At 42.1% G+C, this 21,769-nt stretch overlaps 1 protein-coding gene across 5 annotated transcripts in view; it reads right to left on the bottom strand.

The window, feature by feature from the left end:
• The window catches only part of LOC137385143 (NACHT, LRR and PYD domains-containing protein 3-like), a 167,706-nt gene that overhangs the window by 121,533 nt on the left and 24,404 nt on the right, over nucleotides 1–21,769 (bottom strand). For all 5 annotated transcript variants that reach the window (XM_068060031.1, XM_068060034.1, XM_068060035.1 and 2 more), the window contains 4 exons: nucleotides 20,963–21,134; nucleotides 20,792–20,857; nucleotides 14,779–16,500; nucleotides 2,028–2,216 (listed from right to left, as the gene is read on the bottom strand). The gene's annotated coding sequence lies outside the window, so the exon portion shown is untranslated. The remainder of the gene's footprint in view (nucleotides 1–2,027; nucleotides 2,217–14,778; nucleotides 16,501–20,791; nucleotides 20,858–20,962; nucleotides 21,135–21,769) is intronic.

Here is a 21,769-nt window from a genome sequence, read left to right as displayed (position 1 = left end):
CCTTCCCTTGCAATCGCAGGAGGTGTAATACCTGCCCATTTACCTCCTCTCTCCTCACTATCCCAGGCCCCAAACACTCCTTTCAGGTGAAGCAGTGATTTACTTGTACTTCTTTCAATGTAGTATACTGTATTCGCTGCTCACAGTGTGGTCTCCTCTACATTGGGGAGACCAAGTGCAGACTGGGTGACCGCTTTGCGGAACATCTCCGTTCAGTCCGCAAGCAGGACCCTGAGCTTCCGGTTGCTTGCCATTTCAACACTCCCCCCTGCTCTCATGCTCACATCTCTGTCCTGGGATTGCTGCAGTGTTCCAGTGAACATCAACGCAAGCTCAAGGAACAGCATCTCATTTACCGATTAGGCACACGACAGCCTGCCGGACTGAACATTGAGTTCAATAATTTCAGAGCATGACAGCCCCCCATTTTACTTTCATTTTTAGTTATTTTTTCTTCCTTTTTTTTTACATTCTTTTTTACATTTTTTTTTTGCATTTATTTCATTTCATCTTAGTTTGTTCAGTTTGCTTACCCACTGGTTTTTTTTCAGGTTTGCACTTGCTGCTGTTCAATATTCAGTGTATTTACAGCTAATCCGTAGTAATGTTTTGTCTTTCAACACACCATTAACATATTGTTTGCCTTTGCTCCGTGACCTTTTGGTCAGCTATGTGGCCTGGTCCAATCTGGACCTCCTTTGTTATCTCTTGCCCCACCCCCACCTCACTTGCTTATAACCTGTGATTTTTCTAATATTTGTCAGTTCCGAAGAATGGTCACTGACCCGAAACGTTAACTCTGCTTCTCTTTCCACAGATGCTGCCAGACTTGCTGAGTGGTTCCAGCATTTCTTGTTTTTATTTCAGATTTCCAGCATCCGCAGTATTTTGCTTTTATTTTAAGGATGAGAGGTGACTTGATAGAGGGGTACAAGATGATGAGAGGCATAGATAGAGTGGATCGCCAGAGACTTTTTCCAAGGGTGGAAAGGGCTATCACCAGGGGGCATAATTTTAAGGTGAATGGAGGAAGGTTTCGGGGAGATGTCAGAGGTAGGTTCTTTACACAGAGAGTGGTGGGTGCGTGGAATGCGCTGCCAGCGGTGGTAGTAGAAGCAGATACATTAGGGGCATTTAAACGATTCTTGGATAGGTCCATGGATGATAGTAGAATGAAGGGTAGGTAGTTAGGTTGATCTTAGAGTAGGTTAAAGGTTCGGCACAACATCGTGGGCCGAAGGGCCTGCACTGTGCTGTACTGTTCCATGTTCTATGTTCTATGTAATACTATATCACTCTATATCGATGCTATTTTACTCTGTATTAATACTATAACTATTAATACTGTATCACTCTATATCGATGCTATTTTACTCTATATTAATACTATAACTATATTAATACTATATCACTCTATATCGATGCTATTTTACTCTATATTAGTACTATAATTGTATTAATACTATATCACTCTATATCGATGCTATTTTACTCTATATTAATACTATAATTGTATTAATACTTTATCTCTCTATTACGATGCTATTTTACTCTATATTAATACTATAACTATTAATACTGTATCACTCTATATCGATGCTATTTTACTCTGTATTAATACGATAACTATATTAATACTATATCACTCTATATCGATGCTATTTTACTCTATATTAATACTATAACTATATTAATACTGTATCACTCTATATCGATGCTATTTTACTCTATATTAATACTATATTTCTCTGTATTGATGCTATTTTACTCTATATTAATACTATAACTATATTAATACTGTATCACTATATATCGATGCTATTTTACTCTATATTAATACTATATTTCTCTGTATTGATGCTATTTTACTCTATATTAATAATATAACAATATTAATAATGTATCACTCTATAATCGATGCTATTTTACTCTATATTGATACTATATTTCTCTGTATTGATGCTATTTTACTCTATATTAATACTATAACTATATTATTACTATGCTCTGTTGTAACTGTTACTGACCGTTACTCAGACCAGCTCGCATCGCCCGTCATGGAGAATACCTGGATTCCCGGAAGCTAGTAACAACGCGTTTGCGCGGGGAAAGGCTGTAACTGTGCCTGCGCGGCACAGGAAGGCCGGAAACGTCTTGAAGCCTCCTTGATCTGGGCTGAGTTCAACGCAGGAAATAGTCAGCAGGTCTGGCAGTGTCTGTGGGGAGAGAAACAACATCAATGTTTCAGCTTAATGACCTTTCCTTATTTCAACTGGATCTGTCTCAGCATCGAATTTATTGTGTTCTTTATACTCGGTGTGTTTCTATTAACAACATTTATTTTCGATTTTGGACACACCCTGTGATTCTGCTCTAATATTTTAAACACATGTTTATTCCTTTCTCCGCATTTAATTTCTTTGCATCTTTTCGTTTTCCTTTTACCTATAGTGCATAAATCACAGTTTCTAACTGTTACTCTAATCTCTTCCCTTTCATTTGCTTTTGAACTATTATTTATAATTATTGTATTCCTACCTTTCCCACCTGATCCCTTCCCTCCATTTACTAGTTTAAAGTCCTTGTTACTGCCTTGGTTACATGTGAGGTATCAGCTGGAGTACTGTGTACAATTCTGGGCACCACATTTCAGGAAATCTTTGGAGGGGATAGAGAGGAGATTTACCAGGATGATACCAGGGGTGAGGGATTGCAGTTACATGGTGAGATTGGAGAAGCTGGAATTGTTCTTTTTAGAGCAGGGAAGGTTAACAGCAGACTGAATAGAGATATTAAAAATAGAGAGATTGTGTTTGAGTGAGTCTGGAGAATCTGTTTCCTCTGGCAAGTGTCAGCAACCAGAGATCACAGTTTTAAAATAATTGGTAAATGAAGAGAGGGAATGGAACAAAAAGGGTTGTTAAAATCTGGAATGTATGACATGAAATATTGGTGGAAGCAGATTCCAAAGGAATTTTTAAATATCTGGGTCAGTGGGTATGGGTGTGGGACTGGGTCAGTGGGTGTGGGACTGGGTGGGCGGGTGTGGGTGTGTGGGTGTGGGACTGGGTCAGTGGGTGTGGGACTGGGTGCGCGGGTGTGGGTGTGGGACTGGGTCAGTGGGTGTGGGACTGGGTGAGCGGGTGCGAGGCTGGGTCAGTGGAATGGGGGAACATGCGAACTGTTCAGATTTGATGTGACGGCCGGCTCCAGGTTACAGATTCTCACTGCAATGAAAACATACATTTCAGGGGAAGTTAGGTGAACACACTTGAGGGAGAAAGGATTCGAAGATTATGCTCATCGGGTTTGTGAAAAGGGGTGGAAGGAGGCTTGTGTAGAGCATAAACGTGGAAGAATCGGGCCGAATTGCCTGGTTCGGTGCTGTTAATTCTGTGTAAAAAGGGAAGTGACGATGACACATTTTCTGAAGCAGTTTTGTACAAAGAGAATCCGAAGCTTTGCTCTAATTCTGGAGTCTGCAACAAGCAAACTCCAGTGGTGGAACGGAGAGATTCCAGTCTTCCAGCCAGAGTGGAATATTCTGGAACAGTGAACTGAGTTTAACATTAAACCACAAATGAGAAGACTGTATTTCAGAGGAGATAGTTTGATCAGAGACTCGCTCAGTTCGACCTGTAGGTGAAGAGTTAGACATGTGTATCTCCATCTCCAGCCTCAATTTGCTCTCAATGTTTTCTCACCTCACGAAGCTCTGTCCATCTTTCTCACAACTTCATATTTAAATCTCTCCAATGGGGTTTCTGCTCCTGCACAGTACTCAACTGGAATAATACCTTCTCTGACTGTGACTCTGAAAAACTGTCCATCCTCATTCTTCTTGACCTCTGCAGTCACTGACACCATCGAGCACAACATCCTCCTTCACTGCCTCTCATCCATTGTCCAGCTCAGAGGGACTGACCTCACTTTGTTTCCACACTTACATCCAATGACAGCCAGAGAATCTTTTTTAATGACTTCTCTACCTGCCCCCTCACCATTACCTCTGGATCTTTCCTCATCCCCTCCTATTTCTCATCTGCATGCTGCGCTTTTAGACATTATCAAAGACGAGTTATCAGTTTTCACATGTTCGCTGACAACACAATCCTCTGCTCTACCTCTCCACCGATATCAAAATGCAACAAATCAAAACATGAAATATAAATCTGTGAATAAAATAATACTTTCCTAGCACACTGTGTAAAACCGAGTGAAGGATCATTTAATTCTGTTTCATATTTCCCTGCAGAATATTCACAAGCTCAGAACGGTGTACTGCACCTTAGACAGGTTATATCTTTTTATCCATTTATTTATAACATTTAGAAGGTTGTGGGGTGATTTGATTGAGGCTTTTAGGATTTTGAAATGGATTGAGAGAGTAGACAGAAACTTTTTCTGCTCGTTGGGAGTCTAGGACAAGGGAACATAACCTGAAAATCAAAGTCAGGCCATTCAAGAATGAACTAAGGAAAAACATTGTCTCTCAAAGGGTGGTGGAAATGTACAACTCCCTCCCACAAAAGGCAGAACATCCTAGCTCAATTAATCATTGTAGATCGTGATCAATAGATTTTTGCTGGGAAAGTTTATTAAGTGACTATGAAGCCATGATGGGTGGATGGAGTTAGGATACAGGTCAGACATGATCTTATTGAATGACAGAATAGGGTCGAGGGGCTGAATAGCCTACTCCTGTTCCTGTGTTCCCAATGAGGCTGGTATTTCACTGTACTGTGAGAGTAAATCTTACCAAAGGGCTCTCCCAGTGCAGAGTGTGGGCCAATGGGAGCCTGTCTGGAACTGGATTGTGGAGATCAGCAGGACTCACTGGATTTCACTGGGAATCTGTCTGTGTCACACGTGATGTGGAGAGTTTATAGTAACACTCGGGAAATGCTCGATCCCAGAGCTAACAACTATTGTACTGATGGTGGAGGAGGGACTGATATCATGTTTAACAAGGCAACGTTCTCATTCTCATTTTAATATTTCCATCTAACCCGCCTATTAACATTATATTTTTCACAGAGCATCAGAATCTGGAAGTCGGTGACCAACATGACTGAAGGATCATTGAGGAAAGAAGATCCAACATCTTCAACAAGAATGAGAATGGACACAGGTTCAGAAAATACTTGAAAATATAATTTCTGTCCTGACAGAAGGTCCAGATCTTGAGCAAGAACCTGCAGCTCACACAGGAAGAGGGAACAGGACAGGGACTGAGTAGAAAGAGGGAAGTCAGTGACCATCTAGACAGGCATCGCAATCACAGGTGGAGAGAGCCCCTGAGTACTGAAACTGTCCAATAGATACCTTGTATTGGGGACTGGATAGAGACAGTGACTCAGAGGATGGTCTTCCTGAACAATAATATGACACTACAGAGCAGGATACCAGCCCGTGTGGGGCGGTGGAGAGAGACAGGTGGGACACAGGAATAGGAGAGTAATAGTGGTGGGACATTCTATAACCAGGGGAATAGACAGACTCTTCTACAGCCCTGAGCAGGTCCCGAATGGTAAGTTACCTCCCTGGTTAGAGTGCAGAACGTCCTGAAACAGTGGGACAATCTCTGGGAATGAAAAGAGGGTGGAAAATATCCACAGTCAGAACCAGTAGCACAGATAGAACTATGCTTATCGAGGGAATATTAAGATTAAGGCTCTAGACAGGAAAAGAAGGCCTCGAGCTGGCGATCTCCAGATTGTTTTGTACTCAGTCACTTCAGGAGGTAAATATGAGGCAGGTCAATGTGCAGCTGCAGAGCTGGAGCAGGATGGAACATTCTTGGGACATGAGAGTGAGTTCAGGGGGAAGGGAAGGGATGGCTGCAATCTGAATCCACCAACAAATGGAGCTGTGGGAAGGGCAGCAGCTGATGTGACTGGAAAATGGGAAATATCCAGATCTGAGACTAGAGAGCAGAATTAATAAAACTCATGGAGCAAGAACAGAAGATTTATGAAATAGTGAAATGTTCTTATCTGGAGGAAAGGAAGGATGTTTTGGAATAGTGAGAGTCACTGGGCAGGAAAAACTATCGGAGAAAAATTAACATTTCAAAAAACTGGAGCAGGAATTGAGTGTTGTGTCTGTGAATTTACAAATCATTCCAAACACCTTTGGAAAGACAGAAGCTGGTGAGAAGTGATCTAGTATCTGAAAGACCGGGACTGGGTTGTCACAGGACTCAGAGCAAAATGTTCCTAGTTATGACATTTTCAGAGGAGAACAAAATATGTGTGGACACCACTGTTAATAAATGGTTCCAGGACAACAGCAGAAGAACAACAAACTTGCATTTATGGTAGTGTCTTTAATGTAGTAAAACATCCCAGGGCACTTCACATAAACGTTATCAAATATAATTTAACACCAAGCTACATTAGGAGATATTAAGTTAGGTGACCAAAAGCTTGGTGAAAGAGGTAGGTTTTAAAGAGTATCTGAAAGGAAGAGAGAGAGCTGGAGAGGTTTATAAATTAAAGATGTTCCAGGGAGTAATAATAAGAAAGAAAACATATACACAGTTCAGCAAAAGGAAGGGAAATGGCACAATTCTCAGTGAGCTTTGCACGTCAGCAAGCAGTGGAGGTGAGAGTGGTGGAACTGGGGGAAAATAGTTACAGAGGAAGAAGTTTTGGGGAGATATAAAATATTTCCTTTAGTTTCAAAAAATCATGATGGAAGTAAAAACGTTGGTGTACCAGAGGAGGATGTGGGTCTGTAGTTAAATATAACTGTAGAGAGGATTTAAAATGGAGTTTAATTGCTGAGATCAGTCACTGGGTCCAGAGATAATGTGCCTGTGGTTGCAATGAGAAATCGGAGAGTGGGGACTCCGACTACAATTCATCAATCCTTGTTTAATATCAAATACACAGATGGACTGAAGGAGCCCAATTAATGTCTCTGTTCAAATAGGGATAGAGTCTGAAGAGGGTAACAATGGACCAGTAATCTATAGTTAGTTGTGACAATCTCCTTGCATCTGTAATGGCAGATGGAATTAGAAACAATTTAGACATAAAGGGGATGATGAGAGGAGGCTGGAATGGATTCGCTGTAAACAGGTTGTATTTGAGAAATGTGATACAGCTTCGATGAGATCTGACTATGTGTAGTACATGCGGTTTTTCTGGGTTATCAGAATGGATTTGATAATGTGGCTTTGAGAAGGCTTCAGCCATTTGATATAATAGGAAAAGTAGCGTCAAGTAGGAAGTGGATAGAGTGTGTAATTTTGTCCATTTTTGTTCACAGGTCCGATCTCCAGAACCATTGAGCTCTTGACAAAGTGGGACAATTACTGTCTGTTCCCGTGAACAAATTCTATCAGTATAGAAGGGATGAGCAGAATTGTTAACATGCGGAAGGCATTTCATTGTACAAGAATATCAGGTAAACGAGAGGGACACAGAATGACTTTGGAAATAGCAGGATATGAGATCTTAGAATGATAAATGTTACAGAAGAGAAACAGACCAAACTAGAAAGACATGGATAAAGCTGAGAATGTTGTGAATCTGAGACAATGATACAAAGAGGTGAAAATACCCAGCAGATGTGTCAGTACGTGTACAAAGGACAGAGGTTTGGGTATAACTCTTGTGTGGACTGAAAACAAAAGGAGAATGTTTTAGTGGGACTAGGAAAAGGGAAGGACCAGAGGAGTGGTCTTGTGTTGACGGACCTCAAAACTACTTGAAGTTAGGGAACTGAAAGGCAACAAAAATCCTCAGCAGAGGAAATAAGAGGAATTTCTAGAACATAAAGATATTCAAATGGTTAAAATCTGAGACTCAACAGGGAAACTGTGGGGATTGAAAACATGATTCTTCCCCTACACATCACCAGGGGTCAATTCCAACTTGGCTGGGGGCACAATCCGGGCGGTCAAACTTGCCGTGCAGCATCCCTCCCTGGGAGAGCACTTTCGGAAGTTCCATGCAAGTAGCCTGTAATATTCTGTTAGTTCCCTTTAATTTTTTATTTTTATTTTATTTAGAGATACAGCACTGAAACAGGCCCTTCGACCCACCGAGTCTGTGCCGACCAACAACCACCCATTTATACTAACCCTACAGTAATCCCATATGCCCTACCACCTACCTACACTAGGGGCAATTTATAACAGCCAATTTACCTATTACCTGCAAGTCTTTGGCAGTGGGAGGAAACCAGAGCACCCGGAGGAAACCCACGCAGACACAGGGAGAACTTGCAAACTCCACACAGACAGTACCCAGAATTGAACCCGGGTCCCTGGAGCTGTGAGGCTGCAGTTCCAACCACTGCGTCACTGTGCTGTCCAGAAGAGAAGTAAATGGAAATGATAATTGAGAAGGGTGTGTAATGGATGGCGGCACAGCACAGCACCACCTACACAAGTTGAAATATCGGCAAATTAGTCTAATCCCAACCTCCTGTTGTCAACTCCGTCCATTATTTTACTGATGTTTGACAGTCGGCTGATAGGACAGTAATTGACCAGTTTGGGTTTTCCTGCTTTCTGTGGACAGGACATACCTGGACATTTCACTATGTTGTTGTCAGATGTCGGTGTTACAGCTGTGCTGGAACAAATTGGCTTGAACCACAACAGTTCTAGAGCACAGCTCTTCAAAACTACAGCCAGTATTTTGATGGGACTAGTAGCCATTGCTGTGTCTAGTGCACTCAGCATTTCTTGATCATGTGAAATAAATTGAATCGGTGGAAAATCTGGACATGAATTCTCCCATCCAGACAATCCTCTGTACCCTTGATACCCTCAGTGCTTCTTCCAAGGGGTTTTGAACATGGAGGAGTACTGATTCATCAGTCGAGGGAATTTCTTTGCCCCCTTTGACCTGAAGCCATGAGACTTCAAGGAATCTGAAATAAATGTAGAGTACTCCCAGGGCCACACACACATCATGACTGTATTTCACTTTGTCTCACCTCTTGTAGGTTTGGACATACCCGGAGATGGTGATGGAGGATAGATCTGATTCTCTGAGTCTGACTATGTCAGGTTATTGCCTGACCAGTGTTTAGGGCAGCTCTCCTATCCTTGTCCCCAATCCCTGGATGTTTGTAATGAGGACGGATTTATAATATCATCAGGTTCACAATATTCCTGGAAAAGGACAAGGCACAACGAAGCACAATGATACTTAACTGGAGGAAGGCTAACCTCAGTGAGTTAAAAAGGATCCATCCCGGGTCGATTGCAATCACATATTGGTAGATAATTGAACAATGAGAGGCCTCCAAAGAGAAGGTGGTTCAGGTAGAGATTGGACACATTCCGATGTGACGGAAAGGAAGGGCATTCAAGGCTAGGCCTCCCTGGACGCCTAAAGATACAGAGGTGAAAATAAAATAGTGAAAGGGGACTTATGAAAAATGTAAAGTTCTTAATACAGTGGAGTGCAAAGCTGAACATAAAATTACAGAGCAGATCTGAAAAAGGGAAACGAGGTGCAAAGAGAAAGTATGAGAATAGAGCAGTGGGAACATAAAAGTCTTTTATTTAAAAAAGCACATAAATGGTAAAAGAGTAGTAAAAGGAAAGATTGGGTAAATTAGGGACCAAAATGGAGATCTTCTTGTGAGGGTAGAGGGCATAGCTGAAGTAGTAAATGAGTGTTATCTTCACTGCCAATGTAGCAGGAGAGGAGGAAGCAGTAGTGATATCAGATAAGGAAAAAATAGACACAGGGGATGAACGTCAAAGATAGGCAATTCTCAAAGTAGAAATTGTGGATGCTCCGGCCACAATCTTCCAAGCCTCCTCGGATATGAGGCGGAGCCAGATGACTGGAAGATTGCAATTGTGACAACCCTCTTTAAAACAAGACAAGGATGAGGGATAAATCCAACAACTACAAGCCAGTCAGCCGAACACTGGTGGTGAGGAAATGTTTAGAGAAAATAACCTTGCATAAAATTAATTGGTATTGATAAAGTACAGGCTTAAAAATGAAAGTCAGCACAGATTTGCTGAAGGCAAATTGTGTTTGACAAACTTTATGGAGCTCTTTGTTGAATAACGGAGTGGGTTGATGAGGGTAGTGCTTAATATTGTGTATATGCTCTTTCAAAAGGTGTTTGACAAAGTAGCACATAATAGACTTGTTAGCAAGATTAAAGTCCATGGGATTAAAGGGACAGTGGCTGCAAGGATACAGAATTGGCTAAGAGACAGAAAGCAGAAAGTATTGGTGAGCTGTTGTTTTTCAGACTGGAGGGAAGTATCGAGTGGTGTTCCCCAGGGTCAGTATTAGGACCACTGCTCTTTTTTAATGCATATTAATGATCTAGACTTGGGTATACAGGCAATAACTTCAAAGTTTGCAGATGATAGGAAACTGGAAAATGTAGTAAACAAGGAGGAGGAGAGCAACAGACGTCAGGAGGATTCAGACAGGCTGGTAAAATGGACAGACACAGGGCAGATGAATTTTAATGCAGAGAAGTGTGCAGTGATACATTTTTGGAGGAAGAATGAGGAGAGACAATAAAAAATAAATGGTACAGTTTTAAAGAGGTTGTAGGAACAGAGTTGCCAAGTGAGATTTTTAAAAAAGTGGCATTATTAATACTGGAATAGAGTGCAGAAACAAGGAAGTTATGCTGAACCATCGTGAAACACTATTTCGTTCTCAGCTGGAGTATTTTGTTGGGAAGCACTGATCGTGATGATCTTGGGACAGACCAAGAAGAATCACCCATTCGGCCCTCCTAGCTGAAGATGGTTGCAGACACTGCAGCCTTGCCATTTTCACTCATACTCTGGGCTCCACCATCATTGAAGATGAGGATTTTCATGGAGACTTCTTCTCCTGTTAGTTACTTAATTGTACAGCAACATTTGCCATGAGATATGACAGGACTGCAAAGCTTTGATTTGCTCTGTTTGTTGTGGGATCATGTCACATTGTCAATGACCTGCTGCTTCCACTGTTTCTCGTGTGCTGTAGCTTCACCAGGTTAGAACCTCTATTTTAAGCTACTCCTGGCTGGCTGTTCTACCCTCCTCATTGAGCCACGGTTGGTCATCTGGCTTGATGCTGATGGAGGAGTGAGAGATAAACCACGCCATGAGGTTACAGGTTTTAAGAATCCAATTCTGCTCGTGCTAATGGCTCACTAGGAGATCTTCTTTTGAGCTACTTGATCTGTTCCTAATCTACCCGCTTAGCACCATGTTCTTGCCATCCGATACAACGGAATGTGCTTCAGTGTGGAGATGAACTTTATCTCCACATGGACTGTTCCATGATGTGAAAAATTTATAGTCCTTTTTGACTGTCTTTCCAAAAGTTCAAAGCTGAATCCTTATTAGTGGCAGTTATGATTTTTATTTTAAATCGAAGCTTAAGTGCGGCTTCATATACCAGTATTTGAGCAGTGGTTTATAGGGAACAATTAAGAATTACATTATTCTGTTGACCCTTGGGTAGGAGGTGTGGCCCATTCCCTGTAGCTCCAACTCACATACGCTTGTGCACCTATCTAATGTCCCCCTTGGCCCTTCTACACTGAGAAAGACCCAAAGCCCACAGGATATACTGCAATAACCAGAACTGTGGAAACAGTCCAGGCACAAGCCTTGTGCCTCTCTTATCTGTCCCTTAAGCTTAGCACAACTTTTTCTGTGCTTGTTCTCTGTTTCTCCATCTGATGATGCACCCTGTAAACCTTAAAGACCAAACGGCCCAGATCTTGCAGTCCCATTCGTGCCGAACACTGAGAGGCTTAATGCTGTTGAGGGTCACAATGGCATGGCAAATTCCAGCAACCTGAGTTACACCAAAACCTGGAAGTTGTGGTGTGCCTCGATAGGCTCCACTGATAATCCTGCCGTTCCTGTTCTTACAGCAGTAGGGACCATTAGTGCAAAAACTTTACTTTTCTGCCCACAACTTGCACGGACTTCTGAGTGCAGGAAGTTAGGGCTGATAAGCACAGGCACAAGTCAGCAAACAGAGAGGGTGGATGAAGGCTGTAAATTGTTACAATTAAAAATGTTCTTCATGATTCCCACCCCTCACCCCAGCTCCTCTCCCTGGCTCCACCAGCTCTCCTGGCTCCACCAGCTCTCCTGGCTCCTCTCCCTGGCTCCACCAGCTCTCCTGGCTCCTCCCCCTGGCTCCACCAGCTCTCCTGGCTCCACCCCCTGGCTCCACCAGCTCTCCTGGCTCCTCCCCCTGGCTCCACCAGCTCTCCTGGCTCCACCAGCTCCTCTGCTCCCTAATCTCAATTGGGCAGGCAGTGGCATAGTGGTAATGTCACTAAACTAGTGATCCAGAGCCTGGGGTAGTGCACTGGTGACATGAGTTCAAATCCCACCATGGCAGAATGTGAATTCAACTAATGGTGACCATAAAACCGTTACCGATTGTTATAAAAAACCATCTTGTTCACTAATGTCCTTCAGGGAAGGAAATCTGCTGTCCTTATCTGGTCTGGCCTCTATGTGACTCCTGATCCACATGGAACACCACCACCGATAAGCTCCTTTTGAAATCACACATCATCCTGACTTGGACCAATATCACTATTCCTTCACTGTCACTGGATTAATAACCTAACAGCACTTTGGGTCTATCGATACCAGATGGACTGCAGTGGTTCAAAAAGGCATCTCACCACTACCATCTCAAGGGCAATTAGGGATGGGCAACAAATGATGGCCTTGCCAGTAATGCTCACATCCCATGAAGGCATAAAACAATTAAAATCCCCCATTATCACTACTCTATAGATTTTGCACGTCTCTGTAACTTCCTTACCACTTTGCTCCTCTATATCTTTCCCAGTATTTGATGGCCTATAGAATACACCTAGTGTGTGATGGCACCTCTGTTGTTTCGTAGATCTAACCAAATAGATTCTGTCCATGACCTGTCCAGAACAACCTCTATCTCCAGAACTGTAATATTCCCCTTAATCAATACTGTCACCCCTTCTCCTTTCTTTTCTTCCCTATCTTTCCTGAATACCTTGTATCCAGGAATATTCAATGCCTAGTTCCACCCTTTTTTGAGCCAGGTCTCAGGTATCACCATATTATATTCCCACATGTCTAATCTGCACCTGCAGATCACCAAATTTATTTACCAAACTTCACACGTTCACACACATGCACTGCACAACTAATTTAGACTTTATTGCATTGCCACTAAGTCTGATCCCACCTAATACTTTACACTTTCTTACTCTAGTGCTATCTGTCTCTCCCGATCCTTAATGCATTTTATTTCTCTTTTGTAATCCCACATGACCATCACCCTGCCCAGTTAGTTTAAATTCCTGACTGCACTACTAAACCACCACTCTGTTTAGGTGCAACCCCTCCTGTCTGTAAGGTCCCACCTCCCCCAGAACCGGTCCTAATATCCCAGTTCCTGGATTTTGCAGTCCGGGTTCCTCAGAGCTGCAGATAACAGTTTCACTCCTGAATCTCCCAGTTTATTGATCCCCAGTCTATAAAGACAAATAAAGAATGAGACACAAACTGAATCAAATCCTGAATCTAAGACAACGTTTCTCTGTTGGATATATAAAAAAACACAGAAAAACCTCAGGAAAATTAATCGCCTGATTTTCCTGACACTGGCAATGAATCTCACTTTGTCTAACTCCCCATATATTCAGGAACTGTCAGTAATGTACTTATTAAATGTACTTATTAAATAAAGTACTGTCTACATGAAGCCTTTAAATGTCACTCAGTCTGGTTCCATTCCCTGAGCAGAATTACCTTCCTGGAGCTCAGTGACAGCCTGGTCATGTTTAGGGAAAAATGTCTTATATCTGCAGGTCCTTTCCCGGATATTATGGAATGGAGCAATTTTTACCCAATTAAATTAGGGGTGACTTCCTGCAGTATATATTCTGAGCATCATAATAATCTGTATAATATTGCGGAATGAGTTACATGTAGAAACGGTGCTAGCTGCTGCTGTAAAATGCATCTTCCAGGATTTTATGTAGCAGGAAGAGTTTATTCTGTCCGTTGCAAGTTTTAAATGTTTCTGTACTCTAAGGTACAGGGGAGGGGAGTCTTACTTTATTCCCCATTAAACTAGCGCTGCATTTATTTCTGGTGTAACTAGTCCAATAGTTTTTGTGGCATTTTTGGAAGATCCCTCCCCACATGGGGCCTCACACACATGGGGGGGGGGGTGGGGGAGGTTATGGGAAATTCCTGGGTTCACTTGCTCCGGTTTTCAAAAGGGAATTGAACAATTATCTGTAGAGAAAAACTAAATGCAGGGCTGTATGGAAAGGGAGGGGGAGTGAAAGTAACTGAGTTGCTCTTGCAGAGAGCCCGCACAGAGGCAAAATGCCAAATGATCTCCTTCTGTGCTGTAACTATTCTATGATTCCTACACCTGGTGAAGAGAGTGGGATGCTCGGACACATGGACTGCTGCAGTTATTTCAGTCTATGTGGTAATAACAGTAAGGAGCAACTTCTTCAATGGGCATATCTTAGTCAATATGAAAAACAGTTAATTAAATGATCAGACTCTCACTGACCTGTATTAACCGATAAAGACTGTAACATCCCTACTTGTTCACAAGGATCCATTTTACATACTCCAATTCTTAGGGAATTACTAAATGATCCTCTTATTAATTGTCATATTTGTATTGAATTTACTACTCTCCGGTTTAACTGAACTGTTCATTTCTCTTCATTATGGAGCAACAACGCAATCCATGACTGCTCCACAATTCACCCAACAGTTAGAGAAAAATTAACAGTTACCTCAACTCCTGGCATTTATGCAGTACGGGTCCCAGACACTGGAGTCCTTCAAACTGAATGTAGCAATTCTCCAGATCGAGTTCTTTCAATGTTTCACAGAGTCCAATGGTCTGAGACAGGACTGCACAGTCAATCGGCATCAGCCGCAATCCACTAAATGTAAGTGTTTCCACAGAATCCACTGTAGTGCGAGCCAGTATTGTACTCTGAGACTCAGGTAACAGGTAATGCAATGTATTCAGGATATTCCTTTTACCTGTTGCACTCTTTCCAATCTCTCCTTCACCCAGTCAATCACTCGGCAAGTAGTTTGATGAACAAATGGACCCAGAAACTCCTGCAGGGGTCGAGCTGCCTGTGGGGAGGAGAGACCAGCAACAAAACGCAGAAATATCTCAAATCTCCCATCTTCCTCACTGTGAGCTTCACTGAGGAGATGCCGGATGTCCCTGGGATCTGGAGTCAGGAATTGTGTAAGTGCGGCAACAAACTCTTGGATGGTGAGGTGCGGGAATGTGTAAACCACACTCTGGACAGAATCATCTCTCTCCAAAAGTTCCATCAGGAATCCAGACAGGAACTGGGAAGGTTGCAGACTGTACTCGATCAAATCTTCATTTCTAAACACAATCTTCTTCCTGGAGACTCCTGTGAAGGCCATCTCACCGATCTTCAGTAACACATCACGGGGGTTTTCAATCTCTCGGCCATGGTTATTCAGAATGTTGTAAATATAGTAGGAATATAGCTGGGTGATGGTCTTGGGAATTTGCTGCTGTTTCCTGTCTCTTTGTGTAAAGAAGGGACCCAGTGACAGACAGAGGATCCAGCAGTAGGAAGGGTTGTAGCACATGGTGTACAGGATCTCGTTCTCCTCCACGTGTTTGAAAACAGCTGCTGCCACCGTCTGATCTTCAAAAAACTTGTTGAAATATTCCTTCCGTTCATCACCAACAAATCCCAGGATTTCAGCCCAGACACTGATCTCAGCCTTTTCCAATAAATGTAATGCAGTGGGGCGACTGGTCACTAGCACTGAACATCCTGGGAGCAGCTTGTGCTGTATTAAACTGTACACAATGTCAGACACTTCACACCAGCATTCAGGATCTGTGCACATGTACTGAGCTTCTGTATTTCTCCGATTGTCAGTAAAATCGATCCTGTCCTTGAATTCATCCAAACCATCAAAATATAAACAGCAATCCCTCTGGGCTCTTGCAAAGCTCTTCCAAAATATTCTGCATGTATGGATAGAAAAGCAATATTATGTTCCACAGGCTTATTTTGCAGTTGATAGTGTTCAAATCCCGGAATTTAAAACTGAAAACAAATTGAAAGTTTTGGTATATTTTCCCAGTGGCCCAGTCATAAACAATGTTTTGTACCATTGTTGTTTTTCCAATCCCGGGACTCCACTCACTGCTGCTGAACTCCCAGATTTGGATTTTCTCCAGGAAAAACTGCTCTGGAATAATTGATCAGTTCGGATTTTTTCCAGTTCTTTCAGGAGATGTTTCTCTCTCCACTCTTCATGGTCTCGGCCTCTTGCCAGCAGTTCATGTCCTACAAGTGTCCGATCTCGAACAGTAGAAATGACCGTTCGCTCAGCGTATCGATCAACCAGCTGGAAAATCTTAACCTTCTCCTTTATTATGATAGTGTTCGCTCTCAGTGTTTCAGTTTTTCCCCGGAATGTTTCCTTGCATTTCTGTTGAACATCTTCAATTAGAACAGACAGAACATGTTAATGTTAGTTGTATTGATATAAAAACAACTTCGGGATATCATTTCACTATTCTGTAAAGCATTACAAGATTTAATTCACAGCTTCAGTATAGGTGAATTTAAAACTCAGTTCTAGATACCTCATATTGAAGAAAAGTTTTAAATCCTCACTTGATTCTAATATTTACTGAACCTGGTCATTTCTACAAAGGTGGCATTTTCCCTCTGATGGCTAATACTATTTGATCTCCTATGCATTATAGATATCCAATTACAAATCCAAACATGACCCTGGTTATGAGAGAGAAGCTGTTCTAAGTGATGGATATTTGAAATGGTCAGTGTTGCTTGCCTTCAGAAGACATAGGAATAAGTCATTGGATATCAGTGAAAATGGGATATAGTGTGAATAATCAAGAGACCCACTGAGATTATATCAGACATTGGGCAGATTATTTTGGGTATTTTGTGCACTGGGAGAGGTACAGACTGTGGATGGCCACTCATACCGTATCAGGCCATACAGGTTATATAGGTATTTTGTGTACTAGAAGGATAACAGACTGTTAACACATCGAGGTTCCACTCAGTTTCTCAGTTGACCCTTAACTGAGCTCTCAATCTCACATCCTCTCCACACGTAGACTGCCTTCTTCCACCTCTGTAATATCACCCATCTCCGCCCTGACCTCAGCTCATCTGCAGCAGCAGTCATCTGTGGCCTTTGCTACCTCCAGATTTATTTATTCCTAAACTCTCCTGGTCAACCTCCCACCTTGCAGCATCCTAAACTAGAGCTGGCCTACTGTTCTGCTGCCAGTATCCTAATTTGCACCAAGTTCCATTCAACCATCAACCCTGTGCTCCCTTCATTACCTTGACTCCTGGTCAGTCAACTTCTCAACTTAAAAATGTGAATACTTCTTCACAAAACTTCCACCATCTCATTGCCCCCCTCCATCCATGCAACCTTCAGATCTATCTGTGCTCCTCTCATTCTGGCCTCCTGTGCATCCTCCATCTCCACTGCTCCTGATTGGCAGCTGCACCTTCACTTTCTGAGGACTTATCTCTGGATTTAGACGCCTCCCACCATGCCCAAACTTAATGGATGTGGCACTGTTATTGTATCAGTAACTGACACGTTATCTGGGTTTTGTGTGCATGAACAGAGGGACAGACTGTGCATTGTGAAATTGCTCCTGTTTCAGGGCCCGTATAGTTTATCTGGTGTATTACCTGCTCCTCAATAGACATCTGATAACAGGTAAAGGTTACTGCCAGTACAAAGATACATAGGGAATTCCAAAAATGATTCAATTCATGAAAACTTGATCAGGTAAGGGTGGGAACATTTGACACATTTTGTTTGGGTAAGAGACTTGAGTATTGAAATGTTGTAATTAAATTCATTACATTAGAGAAGGAAACAAGCTCACAATTCCCAAAATAATTAATAGGTGAAAAATGAAAGTCTGAATCAGAATGGACATCAAGGTAATTTTATACCCAATGGATAGTACAGCAGGTATACTGGGGAAAGACATTAAAGGGGCAGTGTAAGTGGTGTTTAATGACAATAGAAATAAAACCAGAAAATGCTGGAGAAACACAGCAGGTCTGACGGCACTTGTTGAGGAAGCAGCAGAGTTAATGTTTCGGTTCAATTACCTTTCATCAGAACCTAAGTGACAGTGGAACGTTTTTCTGTGGATGCACTGAGTGGAAGAACAGGGGTTCATCTCTGACAGGGACAGGCTTTTTGTGCGGAATGAACTTTTCCTGTCCCTAATCATTTTTGTATTGTGTTTCAGAAATTGTGAAGTTTTTCAGCAGTTTTACACATACATTCATTGAATATGTTTTAATAACAGCCCATCATATCACCGATTCAAAATTGCATTTGAACTCCAACCCTCTTCACTCTAATGTTAAAGCAGAAAATATTTGCAGTTCATTTCAGTTGTTTTACCAATAATTATACTCTGTTGTTTCATTTTGGTCTTAGTTTCCTATACTGCAGGTTTGAAAATTAAAAATATGCCTTTGTTAGTCATTACATTGGGTCTAAAAGAGTCCTGAATTAAAAGGGTACTTTTTTGCGTGGAATAAGGTTTTCCCTTGCCCTGTAACTGGGAAAGCAGCCAATATCTTTCTCATCATCCTGGACTTTGCCTTTTTCTCATATTTCTTGATGGATTAATGTTCTATTGTGTGGACATCTGTAAATCTCAGATCAGGGCGGCACAGTGGCGCACTGGTTAGCACCGCAGCCTCACAGCTCCAGCGACCCGGGTTCAATTCTGGGTACTGCCTGTGTGGAGTTTGCAAGTTCTCCCTGTGTCTGCGCGGGTTTTTGCCAGGTGCTCCGGTTTCCTCCCACAGCCAAAGACTTGCAGGTTGATAGGTAAATTGGCCATTATAAATTACCCCTAGTATAGGTAGGTGGCAGGGGAATATAGAGACAGGTGGGGATGTGGTAGGAATATGGGATTAGTGTAGGATTAGTATAAATGGGTGGCTGATAGTCGTCACAGACTCGGTGGGCCGAAGGGCCTGTTTCAGTGCTGTATCTCTAAATAAAATAAAAATAAATAAAAAGATCATATATTTCCTGATGCCTTATGCTGTTCTGTGAAATTATAACATTTTAAAGTTTCACATTTCTGCAGCTCGTTCCCGACAGGTTATGTTGGTATCTCTTTACTTGTGAGCCCCAAGTGCATTTGCATCACATAGGAGAATTCTAGCAAAAGTAATTGAATATCCTACCACATTTCCATGGGATTTCACAGTGTATCAGGATCCTGCCAGGTGTGTAAGGGGTTTCACAGTGTATCGGGATCCTGCCAGGTGTGTTTGGGGTTTCACAGTGTATCAGGATCCTGCCAGGTGTGTATGGGGTTTCACAGTGTATCAAGATCCTGCCAGGTGTGTATGGGGTTTCACAGTGTATCTGGATCCTGCCAGGTGTGCATGTGGTTTCACAGTGTATCTGGATCCTGCCAGGTGTGCATGTGGTTTCACAGTGTATCAGGATCCTGCCAGGTGTGTATGGGGTTTCACAGTGTATCAGGATCCTGCCAGGTGTGTATGGGGTTTCACAGTGTATCAGGATCCTGCCAGGTGTGTATGGGTTTTCACAGTGTATCAGGATCCTGCCAGGTGTGTATGGGGTTTCACAGTGTATCAGGATCCTGCCAGGTGTGTATGGGTTTTCACAGTGTATCAGGATCCTGCCAGGTGTGTATGGGTTTTCACAGTGTATCAGGATCCTTCCAGGTGTGTATGGGTTTTCACAGTGTATCAGGATCCTGCCACGTGAGTATATGGTTTTGCAAGATCTAATGAAGAACATCTCGATTAAGGGAAATAGTTCAAGGTCCACATACCTACAGGATATTTTGTAAGTCCTATAAATTATAATTGAACCTCTGCTGAATAGTTAAGAACGGAGTACAAATCCAAATGACATCCAAACCTATTTCCCCAGCCTTTGAGCTTCTGATTTCCAGATTCCGACAGCTTCTAAACAAACAGTTAGATTCCAGTATTTCTGATTCTCCAAAGTGTTATAACAGAGTTGAGCTTGCGACTACACATCCACTTCATCACTAACACCACTTCTAACTCCATAACATTGCCAAACTCTGCACCTGCCAGAGCTTATCTACTGCTGAAACCCTCATCCATACTTTTTCTGCCCTTAGACTTGACTAGTTGAAAACTCTCCTGTCCGTTCTCCCATCTTCCACCCTCCCTAGAGTTAAGGTCATCCAAAACTATGTTTATGGCGTCCGAACACAAACCAAGTCCCATTGACCTATCACAACCCTGCTCGCTGATCGACATTGGCGCTCAGTTGAGCAACTCCTCAATTTTAAAATTCTCATACTTGTTTCCAAGTCCTTCCAGAGCCTCTCCCCTCCCAATCTCTATAAACCCCTCCAGCTCCACACCATCTGAAATATCTGTGCTCTTCTAGTTATGGCCTCTTCATCCTCAATTTTAGTCGCTCCTCTATTATTGCCCATGCCTTCAGCTGCCTCATCCTTAAGTTCTGAAATTCCCTCCCTTTGCCTCGCTACCCTCTTTCCTCCTTTAAGATAGTCCTAAAAACCTACTTTTTTACCGAGCTGTTGATCATCTGCCCCAATAGCTCTTTCTGTGCCACCATGTCACATTTGTTTGAGAATGCTCCTGCAAAGCGCTTTGAAATATTTTACTACATTAAAGATGTTGTGTAAATTCAGTTGTTGTTTGAAATTTCCATTTCTTCACTTACCTTTCAGGTGCTTGGGTACATCAGATAAAGCTCGAGTGAAAATCATGTAATCAAATAGCTCAGAACCTGTTTAAATTAATTACATTTCATGAAATCAGATTTGTGTAATATTATAGTAAATTCTGCAGTGTTTGAATCTGAAGTTGAATTCAGTGTGTGATTTTACCGTACCAAGTTCCTGTATTTCTTTCAGTATTTTCTTCAACTTTGGTAACCTGTGGCGTATTTTCACAAAGGCTTTCCACATCACCCTTCGTGCCCGAGAGCCTTTCTCCATCACCAGATTGAGGAGAAGTTTGGAACTGTCCGCCCTGTTTCCCTTCTCCGTGAGCTCAGTGACTTTCTGTAAGGAATAATAATGCATAGATTGAGGAGTGGAGTGAAAGATAAACACTGGGAATAAGTAAAGGATCTGCTCAGTGACTGTAAAACAATCACTGGGCCATGTATTGATTTATTTTGAACATGGTCTGAACATTCTGTAAACATCTTGATTTAGTCATTAACAATAATTCAATCAGATGAAAGTAAAATAGAGATCATAGGTAAAAACAGACAATGTTGGAAATAGGTCATCAGCATTGTTGAGAGAGAAAGGAAGCTAATGTTTTCGGTTCAATTACTTTTCGTTGGAACTAGAAACGTACAGAAGAAACAGGTTTTAAGTATGTACAGAGACAGCAAAAGGACGGGGCAGAGGAGGAAAGTACACAAGGGAATGTGTGTGATAAGGTGGAAGACAGATAGAAATCAGATATGTAGTTCTAGGAGAGGGAGGAATCACAAACAAATTGGAGTAATTTTAATGTGATTCATTTTATCTGTCCTTCAGTATCCAACACTTGTGGCAGAACCTGTATCTCAAGGATTGGCCTTCACAGCCATCAGCAAAGGTGCACGAAGAGCAGACATCCCACCTAAATGGATTGTTTGATGCGTATCCAACATCTTTAGTAGATGGAAGGATGTCAACCAATA

The sequence above is a fragment of the Heterodontus francisci genome, chromosome 28 (genome assembly GCF_036365525.1).
Source record: "Heterodontus francisci isolate sHetFra1 chromosome 28, sHetFra1.hap1, whole genome shotgun sequence".
In the NCBI taxonomy this organism is placed as follows: Eukaryota; Metazoa; Chordata; class Chondrichthyes; order Heterodontiformes; family Heterodontidae; genus Heterodontus; species Heterodontus francisci.
The sequence above is the reverse complement of the archived record's forward strand: the minus strand, read 5'-3'. Positions and strand labels throughout refer to the sequence as shown.